This window comes from Leuresthes tenuis, unplaced genomic scaffold, assembly GCF_036924035.1.
Source record: "Leuresthes tenuis unplaced genomic scaffold, fLeuTen1.0.hap1 SCAF_20, whole genome shotgun sequence".
Taxonomy (NCBI): domain Eukaryota; kingdom Metazoa; phylum Chordata; class Actinopteri; order Atheriniformes; family Atherinopsidae; genus Leuresthes; species Leuresthes tenuis.
The window spans coordinates 10,399,262-10,415,270 of record NW_027325374.1 but is presented as its reverse complement, the minus strand read 5'-3'; positions in this window follow the sequence as shown (position 1 = coordinate 10,415,270).

Below are 16,009 nucleotides of genomic sequence, written 5' to 3'. Positions count from 1 at the left end.
GCATCCACATTAATTGGTCCTCATTGTCTGCACAGACTGCACTTTTGTTTTGTGTCTCACACAGTGCCGGACATAAAACTGACTTTGGCACATAGTTTACATTAGAGCCCACAAGACAAAAAGTGACAGTGACTGATTGAGATGAGAGCTCTGATGCAGACTGAAATGAAGCCAAGACAATCTTGCACACTTGGCCGCAGGGAGAGGCATCAATTTTTACCTATCATCTTTACCGCAGTACATTGTCTCATTTCGCTTATCTCTCAAATACACACGGTGCACAAAAAGCCCTGTAAATCTGACCCTCTTCTTTTACACACTGTAGTGTAAGATGACTCAGATCCATTATGGAGATTGGTTGCTATGTTGAGGAGTTTAACCGAGTTCTCTGCGGATGCACAGGATTATATGTATTGGGTAGTTTTGATTAGGCAGAAGATTATCACAGTCATTCAGCCTCCTTATAAGAGACCCCACTTCAACTACTCTTGGGTGGTCTCACAGGATGACTCTTTTTGTGCCTCCATCGAGCTTGACTGCCATTGTATAATGCCGACAGAGCACAACAGCAAGACATACACTCCTGAGGAGACATCTACAAAAACCACTCTGAAGCCTGAAGTTTTTGGCATCTGCCTCACTCCTTTAAAGAGACTGTTAAATATGAGTCAGCTGTTGTGCTCAGGACTCCAACAACAGCTTTAATTCCTCTACCTCCCCCTCCTTTGCTTAAAAGGGGGTTTTGTGCCTGCAGGGCCCCCATCAGTTACCTGCTGACAGGCCGAGCATGACTGATGAGCTGCCCGAGGCGCCCCAGTATACTTTGTCAGCTGCTCATAATTTATACATCTTATCTGCGTCAGAACAAAAGACAGAACGTGGCTTTATGGAAATGAAAACAGAGACTTGTTTAGACTCCAGCATGTGAAGTGAAGTGGAGTGATCATACTGATAGTTGTTTCCCTCTGCGAGCAAGACAAGCTGCCTCGTCTGGCTCTGAGCACTCCACACCTATTCTGTCTACCCACACCTTCACGTTGTGTGTGTTTTTTGTGGTGACCTCAAAGGTCTTGTGAGGTTGTTGTAGTTGTACGTCTGGCTCTAGGCGGCAGGTGACAAAGACATAAAACACAGGTTTGTTTATGCAGGGTCAGCTGTTTCATATTCATGCACATTAAATGTCAATATGTACAGTCTTATGTAAGATGTACATGCTTAGCTTTCAGTAATTTATGGATTTGGCTGAACAAACCAGTGAGGAGTATTCAAAAATATACATTGGTGATACCTGTGATGGGACTCGATAAATTATAATGAACGGGATATTGATGTGAACCATGTGGAAGATACTTCAGAGAAAGGCAATTCATCACTGACACTGGAGCACTTTGCTGTGAGGGGAGGATTTCTCTCCAAACGCTGTGCTTTGGTCTGTGATATTGAGAGTGATTCATTCACTGATTCATCCTCCACCACTTTGTCAGATTCAAATTGTCCTGCCAACTCTTTTTGTTTTGGTTTTCTCACGGCCTTGAACAAAACGTGGGATCTGCTCTTACTTGCTGCAACTGACGTGGCTGCCAAAATGCTACTCATCCTGCTTTTGTTTTGCTCTGGTTTTTGTGCATCGTCAGTAATGAGATACACAGAGCCCAAGTATAATAGGTAGCCCATGGTCATTTTTTGTACAATAGGTCTAAAAAACAGATAATCCACTGCATTGTATGTGACTAGGCATTCACTCCTGTTGCCTTCGGATCATTCTTTGTTTCTACTTTTTTTTTAGAACTTTTGAAATACGTTCTTCTTTGTGAATTTTCTGTCTTCCTTCATTTTAAGAAAAGTTTGAATAACATAAGCATCCCTCAAAGCATACAAAGGTGGATATTCAAATCCTGTGTGTAATAAGAGAACGATAATCCAGAACAAATAGGACTTTGAGGAGAGCTCACCCAGACAGGTGTGTCTGCTGTGGCGTTGATGGACTGCATTATCCAGCTTCCTTATTTTTCTCCAACTCTTCTTTTGCATTTCATCTGAGGCATGTCCTTATATTCAGTTTGAGAGCCCATGTAATTTCCTGGTTCAGAGCCGTAACAAGCAAGTCAGCTGTAACTATCAGACAGAGAAATGAGCAGATATCTAAAACTGTTCAGATGATATCCATATCTTTGTGAGGATTCTATTTGTTCACTTGGAGCTGGCCGGGCAGTGGATCATTTGCACCCCAGTGACAAGTACATCATCATCCGCCTGTAACCTTAGCTTAGAGAGACGATGCAGGCTTTGTTCTCCGCCAAGCTCACTTGGGGATGTTTGGCAGTGTGCTGATAGATATGATTATCCTTAATGTCAGTGCAAGCACCATCCCTGATAACAGATTCTCTCAGTAGAATCCACCCCGCTTATCTCACTGCTGTGTTGTTAGGCAGTGGCTGCCTCTGTGTGGGTAGATGGCATGCAGGCATTCTTTTATTTGCAGTCTTTTTCAGAGCTGGTTTAGAACATGATGCAAGATAAACATTTACAGCATTTCTTCTCGATAAGAAACAAGTATAATTAAATCAAGCAGACGCTTTGATTCAACTCTCCAAATACAAGTCAACTGATATAAACTGAGTTGTAAAAGCTGAAAAGTTTAATGTGAAATACACACACTTTTGCACAAAACTACAAAAATCTGCAGGTTGCTCACTAATATCAGTCTGTCAGCAATTACATCAGCAGGTGCTGCAATTACTGGCTTTCAAAACACACTGTTATGACTGTTTGCTGTTTGGTTAAAACTTTTCAGCCTCATTAGATTGTTTTTCTTTACTTTCTATCAGCCAATTCTGATTAGTATGTATTCTTGTTTTATATCCTATTTCTTTACTTTATTGTTAAATTTTTCTTTTTCTGACATAGCATAATATGTTTTCCTGTCAGCTGGTTTAGGTTCAGAGTCTTACATTTGTAGCAACATTTGCCGGAGACAGTGGAAATCCTCGCTTGACACTTGTGCTGTGGTGGAGGGTGAGTGTTGACATTGCAGCAGTGGTAAAAAGGGACTTGGAAGAGGCCTGAGGGTTTGCAGAGGATCCTGCTCAGCTCCTCTCAGCAGCTCGGTGATGAGCCTGCAGGAGAGGACTGTGTCTGCAGATTAGAGCCAGAAGATGAGACAAGGGGGCCTGGAAGGACTTTAGGGTGTGTGTGTGTGTGTGTGTGTGGTTGGGTTGGGTTGGGGGGGGGTTCCAAACCTGGGAATGCCAGCTGCCAGACAGTTCACCATGTGCAATGCATGTCTCTCAGCACCTACTGTTCCACTATGCAAAGCCCCCTTCTCCATTGAAATGACAGAACAGTTCATATCCTGCGCCAGGATGATAGATATGTCATATCTCTGAAAACCCTGTTTGTCTTCCACAGGTGTATGAGGTCTTTTCTTCTTTTTTTCTCCTCCCAGCAGACAGCGCACACGGCACTTTTCGACACTCTTTCCCCGATAGTGATTTGGCATGCAGACAATATCAAAGAGGAGATCTTTCCCATGCAATTATGGCAGAAAATAAAGGTGATGAGGTGTGTTGTACAAAGCATAGCAAGGGATCAAAAGGGCTGAAATGAAGGCTGATTACAATAAAGGGGGAAGTTTCCACCCACTAAATGCCATAAATGTCAAAATAGAGTTAGTAAATGAGCAAAGAACAGGGGTGCTGAAAATACTGACAAGTCCTTACTGTGTTTTTTTGTTGTTTTTTTTCCTGTGGTGACCTAAACAAGGAACATTAAGTAGTTCATCAAAGATGTTAAGTTATATTATTAGGCAAATAAATCAGCATTAAAGCTTTCAACTTTTGCTGCAACTATTTTCGCTCTGATCTTGGTTAGTGAGAATGTATATTAGCTCTGCCCAAAATCAGCCCAAAATAAAAAGCAGTTTTACAAAAAAGTAAAAAGAATTGTTAGATACCAGTGGTTGGATTTGAACTTTTTTTTTTGTATAGGGCAGTGTTCACGTGATGTGAACACCACCCATGTTTTGATTTTATTTTCTAAATCTAACCCTATATTTTCTATACCATGTATTTTTGAAGATTTACCCTAACCTACGGTAGTATTTTAATTTCAACCGGTCATGAGTCGGAATGAATAAGAAAGTGAAAGAATTTTAGGATATATATTGGATGTGGCTTGTAATTCGGTTTATTGGGTGACAGTCCATAGATAAATGCATCCCTAAACTCACACCGCCTTTCTACGCTTTTACAGGTGTTTTTGTAGATGTTAAACATGTAAGTGTGTAACAATTTTGGAGCCTTGAAATTGTAGTTATTTTATATATTTTCGAGCTGTGGACAAATGTGGCTATAACATTTTCTGGAGTGAGACTGCATTGACATGTTACATTAAATGTTGAATGGAATGCTATGAAAACTTAACTTATTGTGAGGCAGATGATACAACACACAGTGACTGCATAACTTACTGGGATTTTCTTTGGATTTGAAACTTTTAAATTCATGCAAAGTGCATCACCTACATCCAAAAACATATTTTGCAATGTGCAGGAATCTTAGTGGAGTTACTGTATTAGGGTAAAAAATTAGAGTCCATTGTATGGATCTGTGTTCTTAATCTTTCTATTTTATCCTGTCCCCAGCTTTTCCCTTTTCCACCAGATTTTACCACTGTGACCAAGTTTTTGTCAAAAACTTAGCTAAGTCAAAGCTAACAATGGAAGCAGGTGCACATAACAGGAAAGGGCTTCTCACAAGATACTTTTCAATCCAAAAACGCAGTATGACATACCTTTGCATTGTCTTTGCATAGTGACTACTACTGATTAGCAAATGTTGGCATACTCTCTCCCTAAAAAGCCTGTTGGCATTGTCTGATGGCATACTGGTAATCACAAAAGCAAAAATAAACGCTTTGCTTTTCTGCAGTCTCACTCTATTCTGACCATAAACTCTTGCCTCCTTATCCCACTGCTGCTTTAAGACTGGACTGTTGCCACTCTGTTTATAAAGAAACAGAGGAACAGTTGTTGCTTTTGAGCAAATGGTGGATATTGTCAGACAGCGGACACCACACTGGCTCTGTTTGGTTCTGTGTGAAGCAACGGCAGATAATGAAGGTCTTTTTACCAACGTTAATGCGCAATCTCTGGGTGCTACATGATTGAATTATTCCAATATCAAAATAGCAAATATCATGGCATATAGACATATAATAGTTTTTTAGGTAGATTAATTTAGATTTGTTTACATTTGAACAAGATAGGATTTAATCTGGAAGAGTGACAGTATTGTGGCTGTTACAGTCTGGAGTCCGTTTCAGTTGATGTTGGGTAATTTTTGCCAGCCTTCAGAAATTGCAGTTAATTGGTAAAGAGTGGCCTCTCACAAAGCCAATCCTGTATTTGTTCTTTTTGCATTGCTAATAATGCCTGATTGTTCTTAGAAATCCGCAGCACCATTTTTCTTTCATCTCAACAATTAGATTAAAAAAAAGGAGATTTGTTGTTCAGGCAGCCCTATGCCACGCTTAGACGGCTCAACTCTTTGGAGATTTATCCACTGTTGTTATGACTAATACTGTGTGGATTACAAGTTAGTGAGAGGTCACCTATCACTTCTATTTCCTAGAAGTGGGACTTCAGTTGTACCTCAGTTGATTTTCTTGCCCTGACACGAAAATGTACTACTGTCCAAGTGTTGAATGACAGGGCACAGTCGACATGCTACTCAAGATCATTTGCCATAGTCTGACTTGAAAGCTTTATCCTTTGAACTGAGCTCAAATCTGTCAGTTTCTCTAATTCAGAGCAGAAATCTGCAGCTGCTGAAATAATGAATTAGGTTGATGGACAGAGTTATAAGAGCCTGACTACCCAGCCATCCAATGATACCCCGCTGCTCCCAAATGCTGCCAGTGATTTAGCATCTCAAACGGCCGAGATGAGGGAATTGAATTTATTCACAGGAGGGTGGCAGCTAGCACTGACTCATAGCCTTTATTCTGTGGTGCATGTCTTAATTCATCAACAGACATGTCCTCCTTAAAAGGGCAGAGAAAATTAGACAACAGATAGTTGATCATTTTTGGGTAAAATTATAAAACTGCTGTTACCTCATAACAAGACTACCTAAACCAGTTGATCTTTCTTTAAGATTTGTCTTGTCTCTGAATCACAATGTATTTATATATTTGTATATATTTTTTTGAATTTATACATTTTTAAGCTGGTATTGGAGTGGGGATTTTGGCCTCTGGTAACCTGCCTAGTAAATCAGCTCCCTCTCAAAAATAGTAAAGTCCTTAAAGGGTTGGATAGGTTTTGGACTGATGCTTAGCAACAGCATTCCTGTGCCTTAAGTAGCAGTAAGCCCCTCACTGCACCCTTTGATGTGGCTGTCAAGACAGATTTGTTTCCTCTTAACACATTGTCTTCTTGTCCACTTATATAAAGGGATGAAAGAGAGTGATGTTTACACTTTTTTTTAGTTGTAATTAAATTGTGTTGCTCATGATTTCTCAGGTGATGTGAGACATACATGTTGGCGGATCATATGGGGAGGTCTGACAAAATGGCTTAGTTTGATTTCAACAGCCAACATGTGAAAAGTGATGTCAGGCTCTGTTTAGGCCAAGTTGAGGTCTGTTACTCAGGATGACCACAGACAGTGAGCTACAGGAGATGTTAGCATTTTTTCTTTTGACAGGTTAAGCATTTGAATGGTGAAAATTCTCTGTCTGCAGGAAAGAAGATTGCCTTCCAGTCTTTGCTGGTGGAGCATTGAACAGAGGAGTAGAGGTAATTCTCTCATCAGAACTGACACTGAAATCCCCACAGTCCTGCTGTAAAGTAAATAATGGCTGTGCACATTACCTCTGCTCAAGCTTTGTGCTTGCCATTGTCCTCTGTTCTGTATCCTCATTACACCTCAGATCACTCACTGGCTACCTTCTACTGTAGCTGACGTGTTTTTACAGGAACAGTAATATAATGCTAAGGGTCCCGCTGTGAGTAAGGCCTCTTGTAAAGCAGCACTTGACGTCTGCTTGGCCGACCTCCATGCTGCTCGTCTACACTGAGCTCTGACTAACCCGCCTGTTCTCTTTGCTCTCACATGGGAATCCAGCAGCTGGAAAAGTGCTTGTTCTTTGTGTTTGTCAGACAGCCCGCTCCGTCCTCAGCCACATGTCTGTGGAGGAGATGTCCAAATGTGACGAAGCACCAGGAGTTTCCCTGAAGGAAAAAGAAAGAATCTAACCGCTCTCCCAGTGTTTGACATTGGGCCAAAAAATGACACATTAACATATGGGGTCTCAGCATCACTTACACTATACATTTTAACACTCTCACACCAGTTTACTACAGTTGAGATATTCATAAGCTGGTCTTAACATTCAGATCCATTGTTAAATTTTTACCACTCCACAACAACTTTTTGCATTTTTAATGCATGGTTAATATGTAAGCAAATAATTGCCTACTTATGAGTCCATCAAGCACCATGGAGCATAGTAATTTGAATCATTGATCATTAGTTAATGCAGTTGTAACCCTTGTGCTTGAGAAACAGTAAATTCTGCTTTACGTACCCTTTCCCCCTAATTTCTTCTTACATTAATTGCAGAAATCTGGTCTTAAATGTGCAGTGGTAACGAGGATTACGGTTTGATGAAGGTGATTAATTTGGGATATTGGAAATTTAATATGTAATAAATGTATAAGAAATACTATCAACAATCACAGACTGAATGAAAAATCCATTGTATTTCCCCATATTGTACAGCTGAAGTCTCTTTTTACCCAAGCAAAACATAATAGTTTTAAATAATTTCATAATTTCAATTTTTCAGTTACTTTATGTTAAAAATCATGGGAACTAACTATCCGATATAACGATAACGATACACTGAGATAGTATCAACTTGAAAACAGGCAGTTGATCTTGTTCACAATTTCAGGTTTCCCAGTTAAACTATGAGTTTCAAAGACTCTTATGGAAAATGCTGAATCCATGGAACATTACAGGCATGGATATATATTTATTACACTGCTAGGTTTAGTAAATTTGGTACTCATTGTAGCATCTACAATATAAAACACTTGTAAATCATTCCAGGCCTTTTTATTGCTGTTATCTCAGATGTACAGTTTTTGGTTGAGGTCATCATAGTTTCAAATAATTGCATACATTTGTCATTCATATTGTCTTCTCTTGCTCCCATGAGGTTCCCTCAAGTTTAAAGCAAATATTTTACTGACAGACCATCTTTCCTCAAATCCAAGACTGTGATATATCACCGTGAGAATTTCTCTCTCTGCAGAAAAATGGTTTCTTCATTTTCTCTGATAATAACTTTGATCACTGACAGTCAGTTGAGCCTGGTTTTCTTTTTTTTTTCTGTGCAAATTCTCCCTGCAGGAGAAGTGAAGGAAATCCATCTTTCCATTATGGCGCTAAGAGAGGAAGATAACAACAGGGCTGTAAGATTAGACTAAAGTAACAGTTAAGGTTTGAGGTATCTGCAAACTCTGAAAACCGAGAGGAAGAAAATTGCATTTTATGGTGTACTTTGTAGGGCACCATAAAATGCCATTTTATGGTGTGAAAGAACAAGTTTGTGAAGTTTTGAGCTTGAAAACCAAAGATACTTGGTCAAATCACTAGAATGTTCTGAAAAGCTATAGATTAGGTACATCTGATCCATTGTTTAGATTTTTATTTGATTAAAAAAAACTAAATTTAACTTTTCACTATGGTACAACATAGTATCTGCTGTGTTGTTGAGGCAAACGTGGCATGATAGAATGTGCTCCTCAAACTTTTCTCTGACATATTATATTTCATATTGATTTTAAGAAGCTCCTTCCCTTGGCTCCGGCCACTGGGTTTTTAGCTTTGCATCCTAGAAATGTTTGTTGCAGTAAAACTTGCATCTGTGATGATTTAAAGCTTAACCTCCAAAGAGAAGACAACACAGAGAGTCTTTTATTTTTCGTTTCTTTGGTAAACAAGACGCCTCAGCTCTGCGGGACTGTCTTCACAGCCGGGCTTCGACGTAGACCTCATAATCAAGCTCTTCTTTGGAGATGTGAATGCCTAGGTTTTGGTTTGAACATCCCCAGTAATTTCTCACCAGTAACAAAGCTGCCCTTACCTTCTGTGCTATGTGGAATCTGAGATTTAGATCTAAGGGCCTTATTTGAAAGTGCTGGTCATGCATGCAAACAAGGGGGTGCTATGAAACCATACTCTTTGTCTGACGCACAATAGCATTTCAGCCACTGGGGAATAGCTTGGATCTCCATAGAACTGGCATTACTTTCATGTCAAGTGACACTGAAGGCAATAGAGTGACCAACTTCTCAAAAAAGCCCCCACGCATTCAGCCCTTATACTTTCCCTTTCTCTCCTCTGGTTATTCTGAATTGCTGGATTGGGACTTTATTTCATATTCTTTTAAAGTGGTGCCAAGCTATTCACACAGCAGTAGCTTTGATCATGACTGTGATTTGTAGAGTATAGCCTAACAGCTAAGACTTGACTGGTAGAGCTTACCCTGGTAGATGGCAATAGTAATCACATATTTTCAATACAACACGACAAGCAGAGTATAGGACCGTTTGTCCTCGATGTTCAACACATTTACACAGCATCTCTACAGGGCCATAGTAGCTGGCTTTATACTTTTTCTAATATATACACTGTAATATATAAGCAACATTTATAGGATAATACCACACTTTATGGAAAAAGGTTTCTATTGCTGCATTGGCAGAAACATCTTGGCTTTGATTTCAGTTTTCTCATTACAGGAGGCTTAAGTCAGGACCGGTGCAGTGTTTTTCATGTGTAATGAGTGGAATGATAATTAATTTATCCCCAAAGGGAAATTATATTATGATAATCAGTAATCATTACTGGGAAAAATATTAAACAGCCATGAACAAAAAAGAAAAGGAAAATAAATAATAAAAAGTACAAATAGTCATGATAAAGAGTCATGATTTGAGGCCAACACTGTGGGCAGGAATGGTCTTCTTTGCTGGTCACTTTTGCAGTAGAGACGAAGAAGCCTCTGACTGAAGGCATTCTGTTGTTTAATAGCTGTTTATGTATGTTTATGTAGAGAATGTGCAGTGTTGTCCATTATGTTTAACAACTTCTTTGCACAATGATCTGTAGGGGTTTCAAATCTGTCTCCAGCACAGGTCTAATGTTTCTTATTATTTTTTTCAGTTATTTGATTCATTGGCTCTGATGCTGGTTTGTTTTTTTTTATTTTAGACATCTGGCTGAAAGAGTCTGTGTGTCAGTCAGAGCACACGGAAAAGGCAGCGCTAAGGCTCCTATCGTTATCAGTGAAATTTTTTAAACTTATCAAGTAATACTTTGGTTAATAAAATATCACAGTTTTCTAAAAAAAAATGTCTATCACAACTATTTAGCACCCAAGGTGACGAGTTCAAATTAGTTTTTATGTCCTATCGATGCCTAGCTGGATCTAGTTTTTCTTTAGTGGTTTAGTTTAGTTTAGTTTGTTAGTTAGTAAAATAACATGTAAAATAGATATACTGAGTAAATATACTCACTCTTCAGCACTAGGAAATGCCAAACTTTTAACATGATTCGTCTAGAATCTTGATTGAAATTGTAAAGCTGTGTGTAGCCTGTAAAGACACGGAAGAAAATGGTGTGCTTTTTTTTTTCAAAATAAACGATACATTCACCCACTTCCACTGAACAACACAGAAAAAGTGCGAGAGACTAAAGACAAACAGTACGTTAGGCAGGGGAATTTAGATGAAGAAAGGTTGGAGAGGGGGTTTGATGGGAGTTGTCATGTTGTTTGATCAGAAGATTGGGGGAGGCCGAAAATCCCTTGATGCTGATAGTGGGCAGCGGTTTAACCCCCCAGAGTGATTGACACTTTTGTCACTCCACTATGGGCCAAATGGGGGGGCACACGCAGAGAAGCCTGTTCCTGGCTTTACATTTGCATCCGCTGCCCGTGGGTGGTTGTGTTAATAATGTGGCAACTGGGAAGATTAATTGTGGACAAGCAGCAGGATTACGAGGGTCTTTGTGGGAGCAAAGGGAGCACTGGGTGGGAAAGGCCTGTGATCTGTGAGGCTGAGAGGAAATTAGTCAGGGCAGACTGGAGCTGCCTTTTAACAGTGTACCTAAGGAAATGAAAGCCCTGTGCAAAGAGGATATTGAAATAAGTAGCCAGAAAATTGTTGACATTCTTGAGAGGCCAATGCCGTTATATTTATTGTGGTAGTGTGAATGCACAAAGAAGACGAAAAGTAAGGCTAAGGGAAAAATGTGTTCTTTAATTGACTTAAAGACCTATAAAAGCAGACACTACACTTACTGTTTCAAACATGTCACATGGATTTCTTAAAGTGGAAAACAACGGGGCTCTTTTCACTTAAACCACACTAAAATATGGAAATAAGGTTCAGGTCATGTCTGGTGGTCATTTAAGAAAAATATCAGCTCTTGCAGCTGAATCTCCGGAAGCAGCAGGGCAAGAGTCTCATGCCACCTGTTGGATTGTTTACACATAGCAGCACAAGCTCAGATGTGTACTCATCAGCTTAATGACCCTTATTTGACCCTTTTCTTACTGCATCATGTTGAAAAACATAGATTATTTTTAAGATAATCTAGTGTTATACAGGCACTTCTTTTATATAACCAGCACTCAAGAGAGACTCATAAATGGGTTTTAAAGGAGCCTCAAGTTTTTTAACAGTATGAAGATAAGTTTGATGTTGCAGAAGTACAAAATCTGTAATGCTGTAAACAGCATGGCCACAGCTTTGAATGCCTTAAATGTCAATTTTCAGCACACTCAAGAGAATTCTCACTTTGTGACCAGCCTGCCTTTATTGATATCTGGCTGCTTTGCTTGTGGCTTTCTCATCAGTAATCATTTAAAAAAATATAGGTAAGCATCTGGACATCCAGGCCTCTTAATTAAAGAACTGGTGTTTTTCCAATGTAAGAGAAATCATGAAAAATGGCCTGTCATGGTGAGTTTCTGAAAGCAGATGACGGACCTGGGTGGCTGGGGGAGGACAGAAACACCAGGCTTGATAGTTTTTAATCAAAAGTAATTGTTTAAAGCCAAATCCTGATGTTCAAAAGAGTTTAGCTTAAATGTTTAGCAGTATAAGGGCAGATTGCTGTTTCCTCTTTATTCTTGATTAACCTAAGACATATTGACCAGGCAGGAAAATGTTCAACAGCTTTATTTCTTTCAAAGTTGGTACATTCGATGAGTGTTAAATCAACATATCCAAAAGCAAATGTGATCTTTAACAGCAGTAACTGCTCACAGGCCCATGAATCACTGATGTGATGTTGCGGTGCAAGCGAGTCCATCTATGAATATTTGCCAAACTTCCAGCACAATTCACCAGTATCTGGACAGATATACAGTTGCAAATGTGTGTCTGTTTGTGTGTGACATGATATGCTTTGAAATACTCTGAGCCCTGATGATTTGTGGTGAGATGTGCATCTGAGCTGTAGTCTTGTATTTCAAGTATGTTTTTAGCTGTGCCAAGATGTTACACCACTCATTATTTTCCTCAGATTTCTGAAGCACCATCATTTATCAGGGAGATTTATTGGCATCTTGAATTCCAGATGTTTTGAGTATCTTCTAGAAAAAAAGAAAGCGTGTTTTCAGAGTTGGACCAAACCAGCACTGTACAAAGCGACATTTTTAAGGAGAAACCTGTAGTTGATTAGATGTGAAGACAATATTTACATTTTTTTCTAATTAAGCCAAATCTCAGAACTTGAGTTGGTATTTTACAGCATCTGTTCACAATCACTCTACATAAAAATTTAAAGTCTTCTTTTTTTCAAATGACAAATGGATGGTGAAGTCAAATTGCAAACACAAGCACATTTTAACAACATTTTCAGTTGGGAGATATCTGATGTTTAGACTTCTGTTGTTATTGTTCCTGATACAACAGAAGTAAGTAACCTTTGAACACTTTACTATAATTATATGCATAAATTTCAGGGGGTATACGGAGGATACTGTCTTCCTGTTATATTGATATGTTAATGATATGTTCTTAATGGTATGAGTTTCTGCACTTCCCTGAAAACCCAATGCCCAAACAAAACCTTTTAGCAAACTCTCTAAAGCAACAAATGTTTATGCTGAAGCAGCAATGCCCTTTAAGCACCATGATGTCTGTCAGCCATTTTCTTTGAGCAGCCGAATTTTCAGTGTGACTCAAAATGTCTACAGTGAAAAATGTAGAAAGCACTGCCTCATGATGGTGATGAATGCCCAAAATTTACCACTCACTTAAGAGCAAACTATTTGTTTTTGTTTAGAGTAGAGCAAAAGGTTTTTTTTGAAGAGGCTCGGATGGATGGATGGATAGATAGAAAGTAAAATTTGAAAAATGATGTTGAGTCTTACTTGACATTTTCATGAGGGGGAGTTCTGAGATAAGGGTTACAACTAACATAATACATTGTGCAGATTTAATCTATCAGAAAAAATATACGCTATTTGAAATTATCGTAATTCATTCATCGGATTCATCTGAAAACATATGTGACAGCTGTTTAAGGTGGGAAGTTAAATAGAGCTATTACTACAGAAGTAGACCTGAGCAGTTTTTAAGAAATTGTAATTTGCACCAGACTAAGTGTATGCATATTATATTAATGGACCTTTGAAGCTATGAATCACTAAGGATGACAGTAGAAACTGTCTTTGTGCATGACCCTATTAAACTTAAGTTAAAGTCTGACCTCTGGGTCTGCTCAAAAAATGTAGCAATTGGACGTAGCGCTGATCACAGCCCCAGTGATGAAATTATAAAGCTGCTGGGCGGAAACTAAAGAAGAACAGATGTACAATATCTCTTGACTTAGTTAGTTTTTTGCCTTCCTTGAGGTAGATTTGATTTTTCAATTACTGATTTGAGTTTGAACGAACCAGTTTTAAAATAAAGCCTCTCTGTTTGGAGTTAAATGGCTGCTTTGAATGAGGCAGCACAAGGAGTCATTTAAGGGGGAAAACAGAAGCAGTTGTTTTGCGATACTGAAATAACCCTGGGAGTGCAGATAAGAAGCCAGGGGGCCACTTTTGTTGTTACTAACAAAATGTGACATATGGACATTAGAGCGGTTTCAAGTCAGCGTAGGAAATTTGAGTTCCAGCAACCGACTCTTTCCATCCCTGCCCATGAACAAGCAGAAACAGGTTTGTCCTGGTGATTTTAGTGGATGTATCCATAAATTATCATCAGAGAACGCGCTGCTGTTATTGTACAGCTTCGTATTGAGTTTCAGCTCATGTTCCACTCTCCTCTCCCCTCATATCTCAGCTGCGACTTTGTCATGCAGCCAAGCACGTAATATGCTCTGAGCTCTGTATCATGTCCAATTATAATTAGCTTTGTCAGGCCTGAGCCCTACAACCCTCATGCAGATAATATGATAATACGTCTTCATAACCAAGTGACCTTACATGTGCAATATTTCTCTCCTTCTGAAGATTGCGTGTCAATAAAGTAATGAAGTCTGGTAGGCGGTGGCAAGGGAAGATTTAGATGATTGGGCTCTCAGGTACAGTGATGTATAACCTTTATTATTCTATCTGCTGGAGTTGTATACACAGCTGGGAGCAGAAAGGTAGTGGCCAGGGAGAAAGCTGAGCTTTCAAGAGAGGTCCTTGTTAATAAGACTTTAATCCCTCATTAGAAACCACTGCTGAGGGATGGGTTATCATTTTTACTCTGTACATACAGATGTTGAGTTGAAGTTACAAGTTTAAATATGAAAGGACTGCAGTGTCATAGATACAATGTAGATATTCCAGTCTAATTGATGCTTTTAGATATTAGCAGAGGCAGTTAAAATGTTTGATTAATAAAATTTCTTCTTTTCGCTTTTTAAAAAAAACAAATTGGCTAGTGACACAAGATAGCAGAGAATGTTGTATTTGTCAAACATTTAAAAGGTTCCAGCTTCTCATTTATAAAGACTAGCTGATTTTGTGATGGGAAAAAAAAGTAATGATACAGTTAAAACTCCTGCCTCGGAGAACCAATTAGATATTTTGAAATCACCAACATTTTTCTAAAAGATTGCTGATAGATTAATCAATAAGAAAAGAATAGTTGCAATCATAAAGCTTTTGATATCTTATTAGCATGTCATTGTCATGAGTAATTTGTGCAGAAGATTTGCCTCCAGCTGATGGACTCCGACGTGTGCAGCCATGCAAACTCTTTGTTTCAGTTAGTAACAGAGGTCAATGAAAACACCAAACACAGTGACAAATATGTAATAGCGCTAAGATTCCCATGCACTGTTGCATCCCTCCCTGCTGTTTGCTCCCTGTGGTTGATAGAAACAACTGAACAAGAGAGGCTCCTTTAAAGGAAGATGGCAGTGAATTCCTGACAGGCTGAGGTTTCACTAACACTGACGCAGTGTAATGAGGGAGCCAGAGGTGAGGCCTATCTCAGCACGTCTGTGTGGATTTCCCTGAGTGATTGATGTGTTCCAGTCAAATGAAGCAGTGGGCTGAGTGATATGACACTTGTCTCGCTGTGACACACGTATTCACGGCTAACGGTTATTGGTGTTGATGGGCCCCACTCCACTCAGCCAGAAAGGCATAGTTATTTTGATCCCTTGTTCTTTTATTTCTGTCCCCCCTCTTCCCTGTTTTCTGTCTCCTTGCCACATGAAATCAGAGTGTAGAGACAGAGACAGGACCCCCCAGGTACTAGTTTATTAAGCATCAGGAGCTGAGATGAAATGAAAGTAATAATGGGGACCTTGCATCTCAGGTAGGAAGTGACATTTAGTTTTTTTTCTAGTTGAAGGAAATTCTGGCAGAGCTTATGTGGTTTCATAATCCATAACTGTCTCTCCTGTCAAATGGTTAGATTGAAGTTAGTCCTTTATTGTTATGTAGCAGCAAGCTTTCTCTACATTCAGGGCTCAGTGGT